General features: G+C 33.9%; 1 long non-coding RNA gene across 1 annotated transcript; it reads left to right on the top strand.

Annotated features, from left to right (window-relative positions):
• Positions 1-8144: 8144 nt before the first annotated feature.
• Positions 8145-10746, top strand: LOC114823325 (uncharacterized). Its single transcript, XR_003771433.2, has 3 exons — positions 8145-8533; positions 9608-9775; positions 10516-10746. It is a non-coding gene; the product is annotated as an uncharacterized lncRNA (long non-coding RNA).
• Positions 10747-12965: the final 2219 nt, after the last annotated feature.

Raw genomic sequence — 12965 nt, 5'->3', positions numbered from 1 at the left:
GATTTTTGGTGGCGCGGGTGCGGAATGTGAAGAGAATTGAGAAAATTAAGTTGGAAGAAAAAAATTAAAGAAACGCAACGAGATTGGGGCCATCCCTTCACCTCACAGATAGTTTTAAGTCCTTTATTGGCACCACTTCCAGTCTTCCAGCAGAGAGAACAGTATTGAAAAGCAACTTATGTGGCATGACAATTGACAAGCAGAAAAGAAAATTGGAGCTCAGCAGAGTTGCAGTTCCATCAAGAGAACTCCAAAGCGTGTGAAATCAAAGATTGATGCTTTGCCATACGATTTAATCAGCATAACTTCCACGCTGATGTAGTTACCTGAATACCTAGTGTGGCCCTTGCATTGTGTAGCTTTTTATCCAAGCATTCAGATTGATGAAGCCCATAGGGTGATGCCTCTTTCAAATTCCACGGAATTTCAACTGATGACATGTTGCCAGTGCTATCGCGTACACTACAGCCACCGTGTTGACAGGAGAAAGGCGTTGTTTTGCAGAACACGATCAAAATGAAGAATCTCATGGTGCCAAATAGCATCGGGACCATATCCCCGGGCCAGCAAACAGAAAGTCATTCTGCAGACTCTTCTTTTCCTTCCCATGCATTTCAGCTTCACGAACTTCTCCACTCTTTTGGAGAACAGCTAAAAGCATCAGTATGTGCCCAAGAAAGCAGAAAACCCTTCCCCTTGAATTGTCTCAAAACATTTATTTCATTCATTAGCACTTCCAGCAGAGAATTACACCCAAATGCAAGTTCCAGTGCACCTGTGATCATTGATGGTTGGATATGGTAGCAGAATCCAGTTTTATTTTCGCGGTCCTTTCTGAGAAACAGATACAAAAGAGTGTAAACCAAGAAACACAAACCAACTGGAACTGCCGTCATCATCAGAAGAAGCCCAGCCCTTGAGCCTTGCATGGATCCACAGATTTTGCATCGTAACCAAACACCTTCTCTGATAAAGCTCAAGAAAAGGCTTAGTGGTCTGGTGTTTGACAAGGACAACCTCAACAAACATAGGACCATTTGCAGCAGTAGCGTTCCAGCTGAGGGTCAGGCACATCACTGAATACCTAGTCTGCACACAATTGTTGTGCAGTTGAAAAAGAAATTTTTGTACAATTTTTCTTTTGCTTTAAACTAGTACTAGTATGACTATGTTTTCTGTACAATTTTTCTTTTTTATCATCCGACTACTATCTATCTATTTAAGGAGAGATCATCCCTCCCTCAGCTGTTTAGCTGAATGCAAAGCTTCAAACGCTGTGATAGCCCTCAAAATGGACAATAAGTTTCTTGCTCCTTCTGTTTGCTCTTTCCATGTGGCAGGTAATGTGTTTTTGTACTTAAAAGCGAGGAGATCCTTTTGGTTTATGCCATTGACCATTTGGAAGAATATAAGCCCCACATCATTCATATCCTTTACATAGCTTGCTTCTCTAGTGTGTTTGGCTACAATAAAGAGGCAACTCAAATTAGATACCAACTAGACTGTATGCATTAAGGAAAAATACACAGCCAACAACAAAAATGAGAGATAGGAAAACTGAAAATTCGATTGAAAAGAGGAAAAAGATTGAACATTTCCAAAAAATTACAGCAAATCTCAGGCCAAACGACCACCATTCCCTTCCTAGCTGTCTCTCCCCTCAGCAATCTGATATTGAGCCCTCTACCGAAGTGACATGAGAGAGAGGGAAAGAAGAAGGGTGGGGGTGGAGGAGGATGTGTTTGGTTGTGTTGGATGGGGGTGAGTGTGGCTGACGTACCTGGTTCTGCTTGTTGGGTACATTCTAGGAGGAGCCACTGCTTGTTTGATCAATTTTGGATGTGACAGACCACTGAAATGAAGTTACTGGTTTTAGGATTTAACAGTTCCTTTCAACTTTCGGGTTTGAGATTGACAGTTTTTGGTCGGAATTTGGGATTGACATTTTGCTGCTTTTTGTTGCGTTGTTTATTTCCATAGGAGTGAACGTCGTCGATCAAACTTCTTCACTAGTTATTTGAACTGCAATGAATTGCTTTGGAGCTAAGAGTTCAATTTTTCATTTGAGTTTTGATTGTCACTTTTGGCATTAAAGGAATGCTACTTTTCGTTTCCCCTCGGCATTAGAATGTATTCCAATTCACACTCTAGTTTGTATTTGTTGACTTATTGGTTTTGGTAATTTGAAATTTGGGGCTGACAGCGAATTTAAGATTTTTCTTTAATTGTCTGGATGGTGAAGATTGAATGAAGGAAAAAATGAATATAAGTTGGATGAATATAAAGCCGGACGATTGAAGACTTGCCCCTAAGTTTGGTCATTCTAGAGTATAGACTTCAAATTAAATGCCAACTAAAAGAAATCAATTATTTAAATAAAACAACCACATAAATAAATAAAAATTGAAACATAAAACAAACTAAATCACTACTTACCTGTCCCAAAGTCACAAATTTTAAGCTGATCATCGTAAAGAAGTATGTTGTCAAGTTTTAAATCTCCGTGAATGACATCTTTGCTATGGAGGTATCTCAACCCCTCCAAGATCTGAATGAAGTAAGGCAATGCTTTACCCTCCAATCCTTTTTTGCCATTTTCTTTTTGGTCCTTAAGCAGTTCGTCCAGTGACCTGTGTGTCACATCATACAACAGCAGCACCGCAGCAACAACAACAAAAGTTACATACTTATGAACAATAAATAAAAATAAATAAACAAATCAAATTGCACATAAATATTGAGTATCAATTACCTGTCACATAGTTCCATTTGTATACAGATATAATGATAAGGCACTGCCGCTTTAAGATCGACCTCACCAAAAAATGTCCGGACACCTGGTGGCTCGTACCAAGTCTAATTTACAAGAATAAATTAATACAATATAAAATTGTATTCATAAATCAATAAAATAAAATTTATGAAAAGAGAAATGTGAAGAAGGTTAATTTGGTATATTAAAACTATTAAGGGTGTCTAGAGAAAAATAATAATAATAAACTGGGGTGTTATGAAAAACAAGGGGGTGCCTAGAAAAAAATTTACAATTTGGGTATATGATAAACAAAGGGTGTCTAGAGACGAACTAGCATTTTCGTGGTTAATAAAATTGACAAAACCGGACAAGAATTGTGCCTCTATGTTTTTGGGCCCATTTTGCTTTACTAGGTCGTTTTGGGTCCATTTTGCTTTACTAGTGGACTGCATATTTTGGATGTACAGAGAAATAAAGCAACCAAATGGTGAAATTGGGTTTAAACCAAGAAAAATGTGACTATTGACACGTTTGAAAAAAAAATTTAAATTGAAATATCTTTTAGACGATGATTATTGGCACTCTAATTTTCTTCTTAATATAAGTTTGAAGTGCGCCGACTAGATTTTTAAAGTACCGATAACAATTCTCATGTTTTATATACAAACAACAATGGAAAAAATGGGTGTCCAAAGAAAAAAAATGTTTTTAAACAAAGAAGATAATAGGAAAAGAAGAGATTAGGATAGTGTTCATACTTACCGAGAAATAGCGAACCACATTGGAATGAACGAGATTGCACATCTCCTTTGCCTCACTGAGAAATGCAAACAAAATTACAAAAAAAAGTATATAATATATACCAGCACTTTAAATTAGATAAATGAATAAAAATAAATAAAAAATACTATGATTTTTTTTTTACCTCTGCACCTTCTCAAATGAAAGATTGTCCTGCCCGAAACGTACCCATTTCACGGCATAATCGTTGCCGTCCAAGATGTGACTACAGGCCACAACAAATCCAAATGCTCCTTTTCCTATTAACTCATAAATAACACTATGTCAAACTACTTGAATATATAAATGGGACACTCTGGATGCGATCTCTAGTTATCAATATTCTTTGATTGAAACCTTGTTAGTTTTTAGTTTTTTATTGAGGTCCCTGACATTAATGTAATAATGTAAGTTACTATATTTTTTAAATTAAAAATTAAAAATTGAAATTTGTAATTGTTTATATTAATGAGATTTTAAATAAAACCCATAATTTATGGGATTAAAAATAATAAAATATAAATTATACTCTCTATTATATTGTGTGTGTATACATATATGTATGGGTACATTAACCAAAATTAACAAAAAAAGTTATTGTACCAAAACATGGATACATTCTCAAATCAACGAAAAAGAATGTACCCATATAAGTTTAAACATGGATTAAAAAATTTGAATGGATTTTTTATTAAAAAAAGGGTACATTTTACATATAACAAATTGATATATTTGAGAATGGGTACATTTAAGATTAAAAAAAATTGAAAAATTATATGAATGGGTACATTTAAGATTAAAAATTAAGAATCTTTTTATATATAAAAAAAACTAATAGATACAAACTTAATTTAATTTAATTTTTTATTATTTTGGAAATGTTTGAATTGAAAATTAATTAGAAGTTTAATAGAGGTGTGAGTATTAAACCCTAAATTAATTACTAATTTTTATATTAAAAAATTATATAATAAACATGTAAATTCATTATCAAATTAATGCTAGGGACTTGAATCAAAATTTGATAACTAATAAGGTCTTAGTTAATAAACAGTAAGAACTAGGGACCAGATACTAATTTTTCCGACACTTTGGATGCGATCCCTAGCTATCAATATTCTTTGATTGAAACCTTGTTAGTTTTTAGTTTTTGATTGAGGTCTCTGACATTAATGTAATAATGTAAGTTACTAGATTTTTTAAATTAAAAATTAAAAATTGAAATTTGTAATTGTTTATATTAATAAGATTTTAAATAAAACCCATAATTTATGGGATTAAAAATAATAAAATATAAATTATACTCTCTATTATATTGTGTGTGTATACATATATGTATGGGTACATTAACCAAAATTAACAAAAAAAAGTTATTGTACCAAAACATGGATACATTCTCAAATCAACGAAAAAGAATGTACTCATATAAGTTTAAACATGGATTAAAAAATTTGAATGGATTTTATATTAAAAAGGGTACATTTTACATATAACAAATTGATATATTTGAGAATGGGTACATTTAAGATTAAAAATTAAGAATCTTTTTATATATTAAAAAAACTAATAGGTACAAACTTAATTTAATTTAATTTTTTATTATTTTGGAAATGTTTGAATTGAAAATTAATTAGAAGTTTAATAGAGGGGTGCGTATTAAACCCTAAATTAATTACTAATTTTTATATTAAAAATTATATAATAAACATGTAAATTCATTATCAAATTAATGCTAAGGACTTGAATCAAAATTTAATAACTAATAAGGTCTTAGTTAATAAACAGTAAGAACTAGGGACCGGATACTAATTTTTCCGACACTTTGGATGCGATCCCTAGCTGTCAATATTCTTTGATTGAAACCTTGTTAGTTTTTAGTTTTTTATTGAGGTCCCTGACATTAATGTAATAATGTAAGTTACTATATTTTTTAAATTAAAAATTAAAAATTGAAATTTGTAATTGTTTATATTAATGAGATTTTAAATAAAACCCATAATTTATGGGATTAAAAATAATAAAATATAAATTATACTCTCTATTATATTGTGTGTGTGTGTGTGTATACATATATGTATGGGTACATTAACCAAAATTAACAAAAAAAATTATTGTACCAAAACATCGATACATTCTCAAATTAACGAAAAAGAATGTACCCATATAAGTTTAAACATGGATTAAAAAATTTGAATGGATTTTATATTAAAAAAGGGTACATTTTACATATAACAAATTGATATATTTGAGAATGGGTACATTTAAGATTTAAAAAATTGAAAAATTATATGAATGGGTACATTTAAGATTAAAAATTAAGAATCTTTTTATATATAAAAAAAACTAATAGGTACAAACTTAATTTAATTTAATTTTTTATTATTTTGGAAATTTTTGAATTGAAAATTAATTAGAAGTTTAATAGAGGTGTGAGTATTAAACCCTAAATTAATTACTAATTTTTATATTAAAAAATTATATAATAAACATGTAAATTCATTATCACATTAATGCTAGGGACTTGAATCAAAATTTGATAACTAATAAGGTCTTAGTTAATAAACAGTAAGAACTAGGGACCGGATACTAATTTTTCGAACACTTTGGATGCGATCCCTAGCTATCAATATTCTTTGATTGAAACCTTGTTATTTTTTAGTTTTTGATTGAGGTCTCTGACATTAATGTAATAATGTAAGTTACAATATTTTGTAAATTAAAAATTAAAAATTGAAATTTGTAATTGTTTATATTAATGAGATTTTAAATAAAACCCATAATTTATGGGATTAAAAATAATAAAATATAAATTATACTCTCTATTATATTGTGTGTGTGTACATATATGTATGGGTACATTAACCAAAATTAACAAAAAAAATTATTGTACCAAAACATCGATACATTCTCAAATCAACGAAAAAGAATGTACCCATATAAGTTTAAACATGGATTAAAAAATTTGAATGGATTTTATATTAAAAAAGGGTACATTTTACATATAACAAATTGATATATTTGAGAATGGGTACATTTAAGATTAAAAAATTGAAAAATTATATGAATGGGTACATTTAAGATTAAAAATTAAGAATCTTTTTATATATAAAAAAAAACTAATAGGTACAAACTTAATTTAATTTTTTTATTATTTTGGAAATGTTTGAATTGAAAATTAATTAGAAGTTTAATAGAGATGTGAGTATTAAACCCTAAATTAATTACTAATTTTTATATTAAAAAATTATATAATAAATATGTAAATTCATTATCACATTAATTCTAGGGACTTGAATCAAAATTTGATAACTAATAAGGTCTTAGTTAATAAACAGTAGGGATCGGATACTAATGTTTCCTATATAAATAGATTAAAAATCAAATAAAATTTACAAATAGAAAGAAAAATAATACAAAAATCAAGTAATTCAACTAACCTAGCAGTTTGCGGTGTATGTATTCGCTTTCGTATTTCGATGCCTTGATAAGAAAACACAAGATTAAATTAGATTAAAGATTAAAGAAAACCTTAATAAAATCAAGACAAAAAAAAACAATTAAAAAAATAAAAACAATTACCTTCCCGCCAATCTTTCTGCAAACGAAAATTTCTGTTTTCTTAATCGGACAAAGGACCGATTCCGTCTCCATGGCATGCTCTAATGCATCCAAATCATCCCTCACAGTGTTCGTCATAGCAGAGCAGAGCTACAAGCTGCAGCATTTACCTGTCGGATTTCAAGAAATGGAGGAAAACCTATGAGCTACATTTCAAGAAATGGAGAAAGAGTTATAAATACTCATAACATTTGAAGGATATTACATATCAAACCTGAAATTCCGATATAGATTCGTCCTCGCACTCCTGTTCTTCGTAGGAGAGCAGAGCTCCGATTTACTGGTCTGATTTCAAGAAATGGAGGAAAAGCAATTAACTACATTTCAAGAAATTGAGAAACAGTTATAAATACTCATAACATTTGAAGGATATTATATATCAAACCTGAAATTCCGATCTAGATTCGTCGCTCACACTCCTGTTCTTCGTAGGAGAGCAGAGCTCCGATTTACTGGTCTGATTTCAAGAAATGGAAGAAAAGCTATAAACTACATTCAAGAAATTGAGAAAGAGTTATAAATACTCATAACATTTGGAGGATATTATATATCAAACCTGAAATTCCGATCTATATTCGTCGCTCACACTCCTGTTCTTCGTAGGAGAGCAGAGCTCCGATTTACTGGTCTGATTTCAAGAAATGGAAGAAAAGCTATAAACTACATTCAAGAAATTGAGAAACAGTTATAAATACTCATAACATTTGAAGGATATTATATATCAAACCTGAAATTCCGATCTAGATTCGTTCCTTGCAGTTCTGTTCGTCGAGGAGAGCGGAGCTCCGAGCTGTTTGCTTCTCCGATTTGTTTCTGGTTCGAGAAATGGAGGGAAGGTTGCTTATTTGAAGAATCAGACACGGCGTCGTTCGGGCCGTTTAGTCGAGTGTTATCTAAATACCCTAAATAACCCTATTCTCAGCCATTATTAGTAGGGGCAAAATGGTATATATATAGAGTTGCCAACCAGGATCGAAGTTATCGGTTTTGTATTCAAGTTTTAAATCCCCTTTCAATCCCTGTAGGTCTTCAGAGTCTAACCTAATTTAGTTCCTTTCCTCCATTTTTACTCCCCACTCTACTTGTGGCGATTTGTTGCAGAATTCAACACTGACCCATTGGGCATGATATAAAGGGTATTCAGGGGTAATCTTCACCATTCCAGACTGATTTTGGGGGCGAGACATCTGATTACTGATTTCTTAATCAGAAAGCAGCCAAATCCAGTTGGGTCCAAATATCTTATAAACCGATGTGATGATAAAATCAGGCCGGAAAAGGGTCAGTCCAAGTGAATCCATGCCCTTGGGGACCCAGTGAGCCAGCACCAAGCAAGACATGCCAATTGTTCTGCCGAGCCGGTGCCAGTGCCATCCATTGGTAAGACTAACCAGGCTCTCTTTCTCCCTAAATGTTGGGAGGTTGTGAAAGAGGCAGGATATAACAATATCATGATATCTGTTTGTTTTTTTATATAATAGCTGTGCACATTTTCTGGTGTTATAAGTCGAGCAAACTACCTGAAATCATTTGCTCACTTATATCTGCAGGATATAACAATATCATAATCTCTGTTTGTTTTTTTATATAATAGTTGTGTACATTTTCTGATGATGATACGTATCTTCAACTCAATTACGTATGTTTGCATCATAATTATAACTACTGGACCAAATTCTGGAATGATGGCATTCTAAAACCCGGTAAAGTAGTTCTAAGTCAGCCGCGCGACGTATCTGACAATTATCTTGACCGTTGTAGTGGGTTAATTCTGTTCTTTAACCTAAGACTTGTCAATTCTGTGTGTTCAACCCCATCACTGAACCACATGTCTCCATACCTATAGCGTGTGCACATGAGCGTGAGCATTTTTGCGCTGCCTTGGCTTTTGACCCTATTGAATCCAACCACTAGAGTTATTCGAATTGATCATTCCCCACAATCCAAATCCAGTGGTTCCACAGTCCCAACGCGAACCCTCACCCCGATGGCAGACATATTTCGCAATCTGGACAGTGGGTCAACTTGACCCCATGTTCATTGATGGGTTTAAAAGTTCCAAGGTTTGCAGGCATTTTGTATACTTGCAGGGGGTGTTATATGGCCGTGCTAGTTCACAGGAAGGTTTGTGTATTGACCCCAATACCATTAAAGCTCGAGCCTTTGAATGCTCTCATGTTCTTGCAGACGATGATAGGACCAGTGCAGCAATGGGATGTCTTGGGATGTCAAAGGATCTTGTTTGTTATGTAACATGTGATGGTTCAAATACTTTTCGTTTTTGGTCTTATAATGACCAACGTGAATCTGGTGACCAATGGACTCTCAAATATAGTTTTGTTAGGAATAGTTTGGTATGGGGGGCGGATACAATGTTTATACCCAGTGCAGATATAGTGTTTAAACCCAATGCAATAAGTCTGAATGCTCATGTCATCTTCTATGACACTTCAGAATTGATCTTTAGCTGGGACTTTGAAAGCCAGAAATGTAAACTGTTCAACAAGTCAAAGGTAAAGATGGCTCAAAACCTGGTTATAACTTTCCCTTCTTTACCCAACGTCCTTGCTTGATGCCTTACTACAGTTTGGGTGAGAGGAATATTGCCGGCTTTACTCCATTGTAAGTAGATTGTCTCCTTCTCTCTTTTATATTTCTTATATGTTATATAAGTACATGCACAGTGATGTTAGTACTTTTTAAGGTTATTATCATTGTCATTAAGAAAGCATTGAACCCATATACTTGGATACTTGAACATGTTAATACTATCGGTTTGTTTTTATATGAATTAATTTGGGATGCAAACAATTTTTCCATTATTATTATAAATAAGGGAAAATCTCATTTGAATTCACCAAAAAATACTCCAAATTTAAAGGAAAAGTTGACGGACCTAAGAAGAGAGAAATTACACACATTTTAAGAGATTAGGAATAGGAGGTCTTGAAACTTGATAGAAAGTTCAGCGGATAAATCGAAAACAAATGATAAATACAGGGGGAATTGCTATATTTTTCCCCCATAATTTTAATAATGGATAATGGATTAGTTGCTGCTTAGATGAGTTTGGAGACAGTGTTGTTTCCAAACAGTATGTTTTGGTTTTTTTCTAAAATTTACAAGATACCGAACACAATGCGTACCGCAAAACATGGCGTCAGTCAAATTTTTTATTTAAGCTCACAACCTATATCTTGACAGTTGACAAGATGAATCTTTTGGTAGTTAGCCTAAATTTCTAAGCTATTTGTGATGCAATTAACCTTGATTTTCTTTGTTGTTTCACATTAAGCTTAATTTGTTGGTTCATATGCTCCTCACAATATTTTCTCTCATATTTTTCCTACTGAACGGATCAGGGAACCTTTTGAAGGGAGCAGAGATTTCGAGTGCGGAAGCATTACCATGTGAGTGTGATAATCTAAAAGATAGCTTTCAAGTTGTACGCGGTCGTTCATATTGGAATATGTTGTTCAAGAGGCGGTTTCTTTTTCCGAGTGAAATGCAGTTATGTGCTGGAATGGAGCTGCCGGATTAATGGTGATTTTCAGGCTATCCGATCACCATGAATAAGATTTCTACTTTTCAGATTAGGTGGTTTCCTTAAATAAAAATTTAGATTGGATCAAATCAAAGTAATTTCAGAATTTCCAGAACATAATTCATTATTCATATAATTTACAAGTTTTTGAAAATTTTCAACCTTTTTAAGTATATAATGACAATTTTGAATTGAAAGTGCTTGATGTTACTGGGTTTTCCAGTTCAAGGTTGAGTATCACACATCACAGGCTTCGGTATCCCTATCTAAACAGGTCATCTTTTAGCTTAGGCACCTCTCTTCTGTTTTTTCCTGCTCAACAAAGAATTTCCACTAGTCGTAATCGATAACTTAGGGTTCTTTGTACATTTTTGTTTGATCTACATAAGTTGGATTATTCTCGGAGGCGGTTCAAAGTCATACAAACAAGTGATTTACTGCTGTCTAAAGGTCGTACCCAGTGCACAAGGCTCCCGCTTTACGCAGGGTCTGGGAGAGGTGAATGTCGGCTAGCCTTACCCCCATTTATGGAGAGGCTGCTCCCAAGTCTCGAACCCGAGACCTACCGCTCATGGGCGAAGGCACTTGCCATCGCACCAAGTGCGACCTCTTTGATTTACTGCTGTCTAAATGTGAATTTTTCATTGTGTTATGTCGCATTGCATCGATGTACGTGGATTGAATGCTTCTTTGAAAATGACCGTAAGGAAAACCATTTTGTTTTTATATCTATCTTCTGCTTTCTTTGTCGAACAAGTTCCTTCGGATAGTAACTAGGCTTCTTCCGCTCATCCGCTCATCATTTTAGAGCACTTCCACCGGAAGCAAAAGAGGCCAGCACCCAGTGGAAAAAATAGGCTGGGACTCAGCCAATCCACTCTAGACCGTGGAATAGATTGGCACCCAGCTCAAGCCAGTCTCCAGGCCAGCCTAAAATTGACCAAGGGACCGGCCCATTTGCTTTTTTGAGCCTAGCGCGTGGCCTTCACGTGCCCGTGGGCGCGAGTAGGAGACAAGAAATCAGAGGCGGGGCCTGCTGACAGACGCACTCAAATGTCACTCAAGCTAGGCGACGTGGCCCACTCTACGCAGTTGGATTTCCAACGTCTAGTTTTTCTAGACCGTTGGATTTCCAACAGTAAAAAAAAAATTTGAATTTCACTTTTAAATTTGACCGTCCGATCACAGATCAACGGTCCACATTCCCCCCCCCCCCAAAAAAAAGGCCCAATGGTCAGAATTATGATTGTTGGCCACGTGGCAGCTCGTGGGCTGTTGGATTTGAATATTTTTCAAATCCAACGGTCTAGATTAATTAACAACATTAAAATTTATTAAAAATAATTACAAATTATGATTTTTTTTTAAATACAGAAAAATTTTAAAATTTTTAATTTTTTTTTTCTATAAATACCTAACCCTCATCTTCCATCTTACACCACATTTCAATATTTTCTACACTTTCTACATTTCAATATTTTGTACATTTTGAGAGAAAAAAATGACTTCCTGGAAGCTCACTAAAGATGTTACGTTGTGTGAATGTTGGGTTCACACTACTCATGACCCAATTACGGGTAATGAGATGGATAAGCGAGAAATGTGGAGTAAAATTATGAAAGTGTTTTGTGATGTACATGGAAAAGACGCCAGAACTAGTCAAGGTCTTCAAGGTCGTTGGAAAAAACTCAACACATCATTTACTTGTTGGAAAAACGCCATCTCTCATGCTTCTGGTAATCTGCGTAGTGAGACAAGTTTAGCGGATCAGGTGACAATATTTTTATTTCTTTATATGCATTCCACCCGCATCAATATTTTAATTTATTTAATTTCTTATGTAATTTTTATGCATTCCACCCGCATTAATATTTTAATTTATTTATTTGTGTTACACCCACATTTTTTAATACTATCTTATCCCGCATTTTTATGGACACTACAAGCACAAACATTCTACAATGCAAAGAACTAGAACAAATCATTCAACAAATGGGAATGTTGGCAAATTGTCCAAGATTGCCCTAGATACAAAATTGTGGCAACCGATCCAGAAGTTGTCATGCACGGCATGGGTCTACACAGTTTGCTAGAAGCAGACACGGCTGAACAAGAAGTCGACGCATTTGAAGACACAGAAGGGATGCCTGAACAAGTGCCGGAGACCCAATCGACTCGTCAGTCCCTCAGGCCTCAAGGTAAAAAGGCATCAAAGAAAAAAGGTAGTTCTTCCAAAAATGACTACACTAAATATATGGAGGAACTTGC

Source organism: Malus domestica, chromosome 15 (assembly GCF_042453785.1).
Source record: "Malus domestica chromosome 15, GDT2T_hap1".
In the NCBI taxonomy this organism is placed as follows: Eukaryota; Viridiplantae; Streptophyta; class Magnoliopsida; order Rosales; family Rosaceae; genus Malus; species Malus domestica.
The sequence above is the reverse complement of the archived record's forward strand: the minus strand, read 5'-3'. Positions and strand labels throughout refer to the sequence as shown.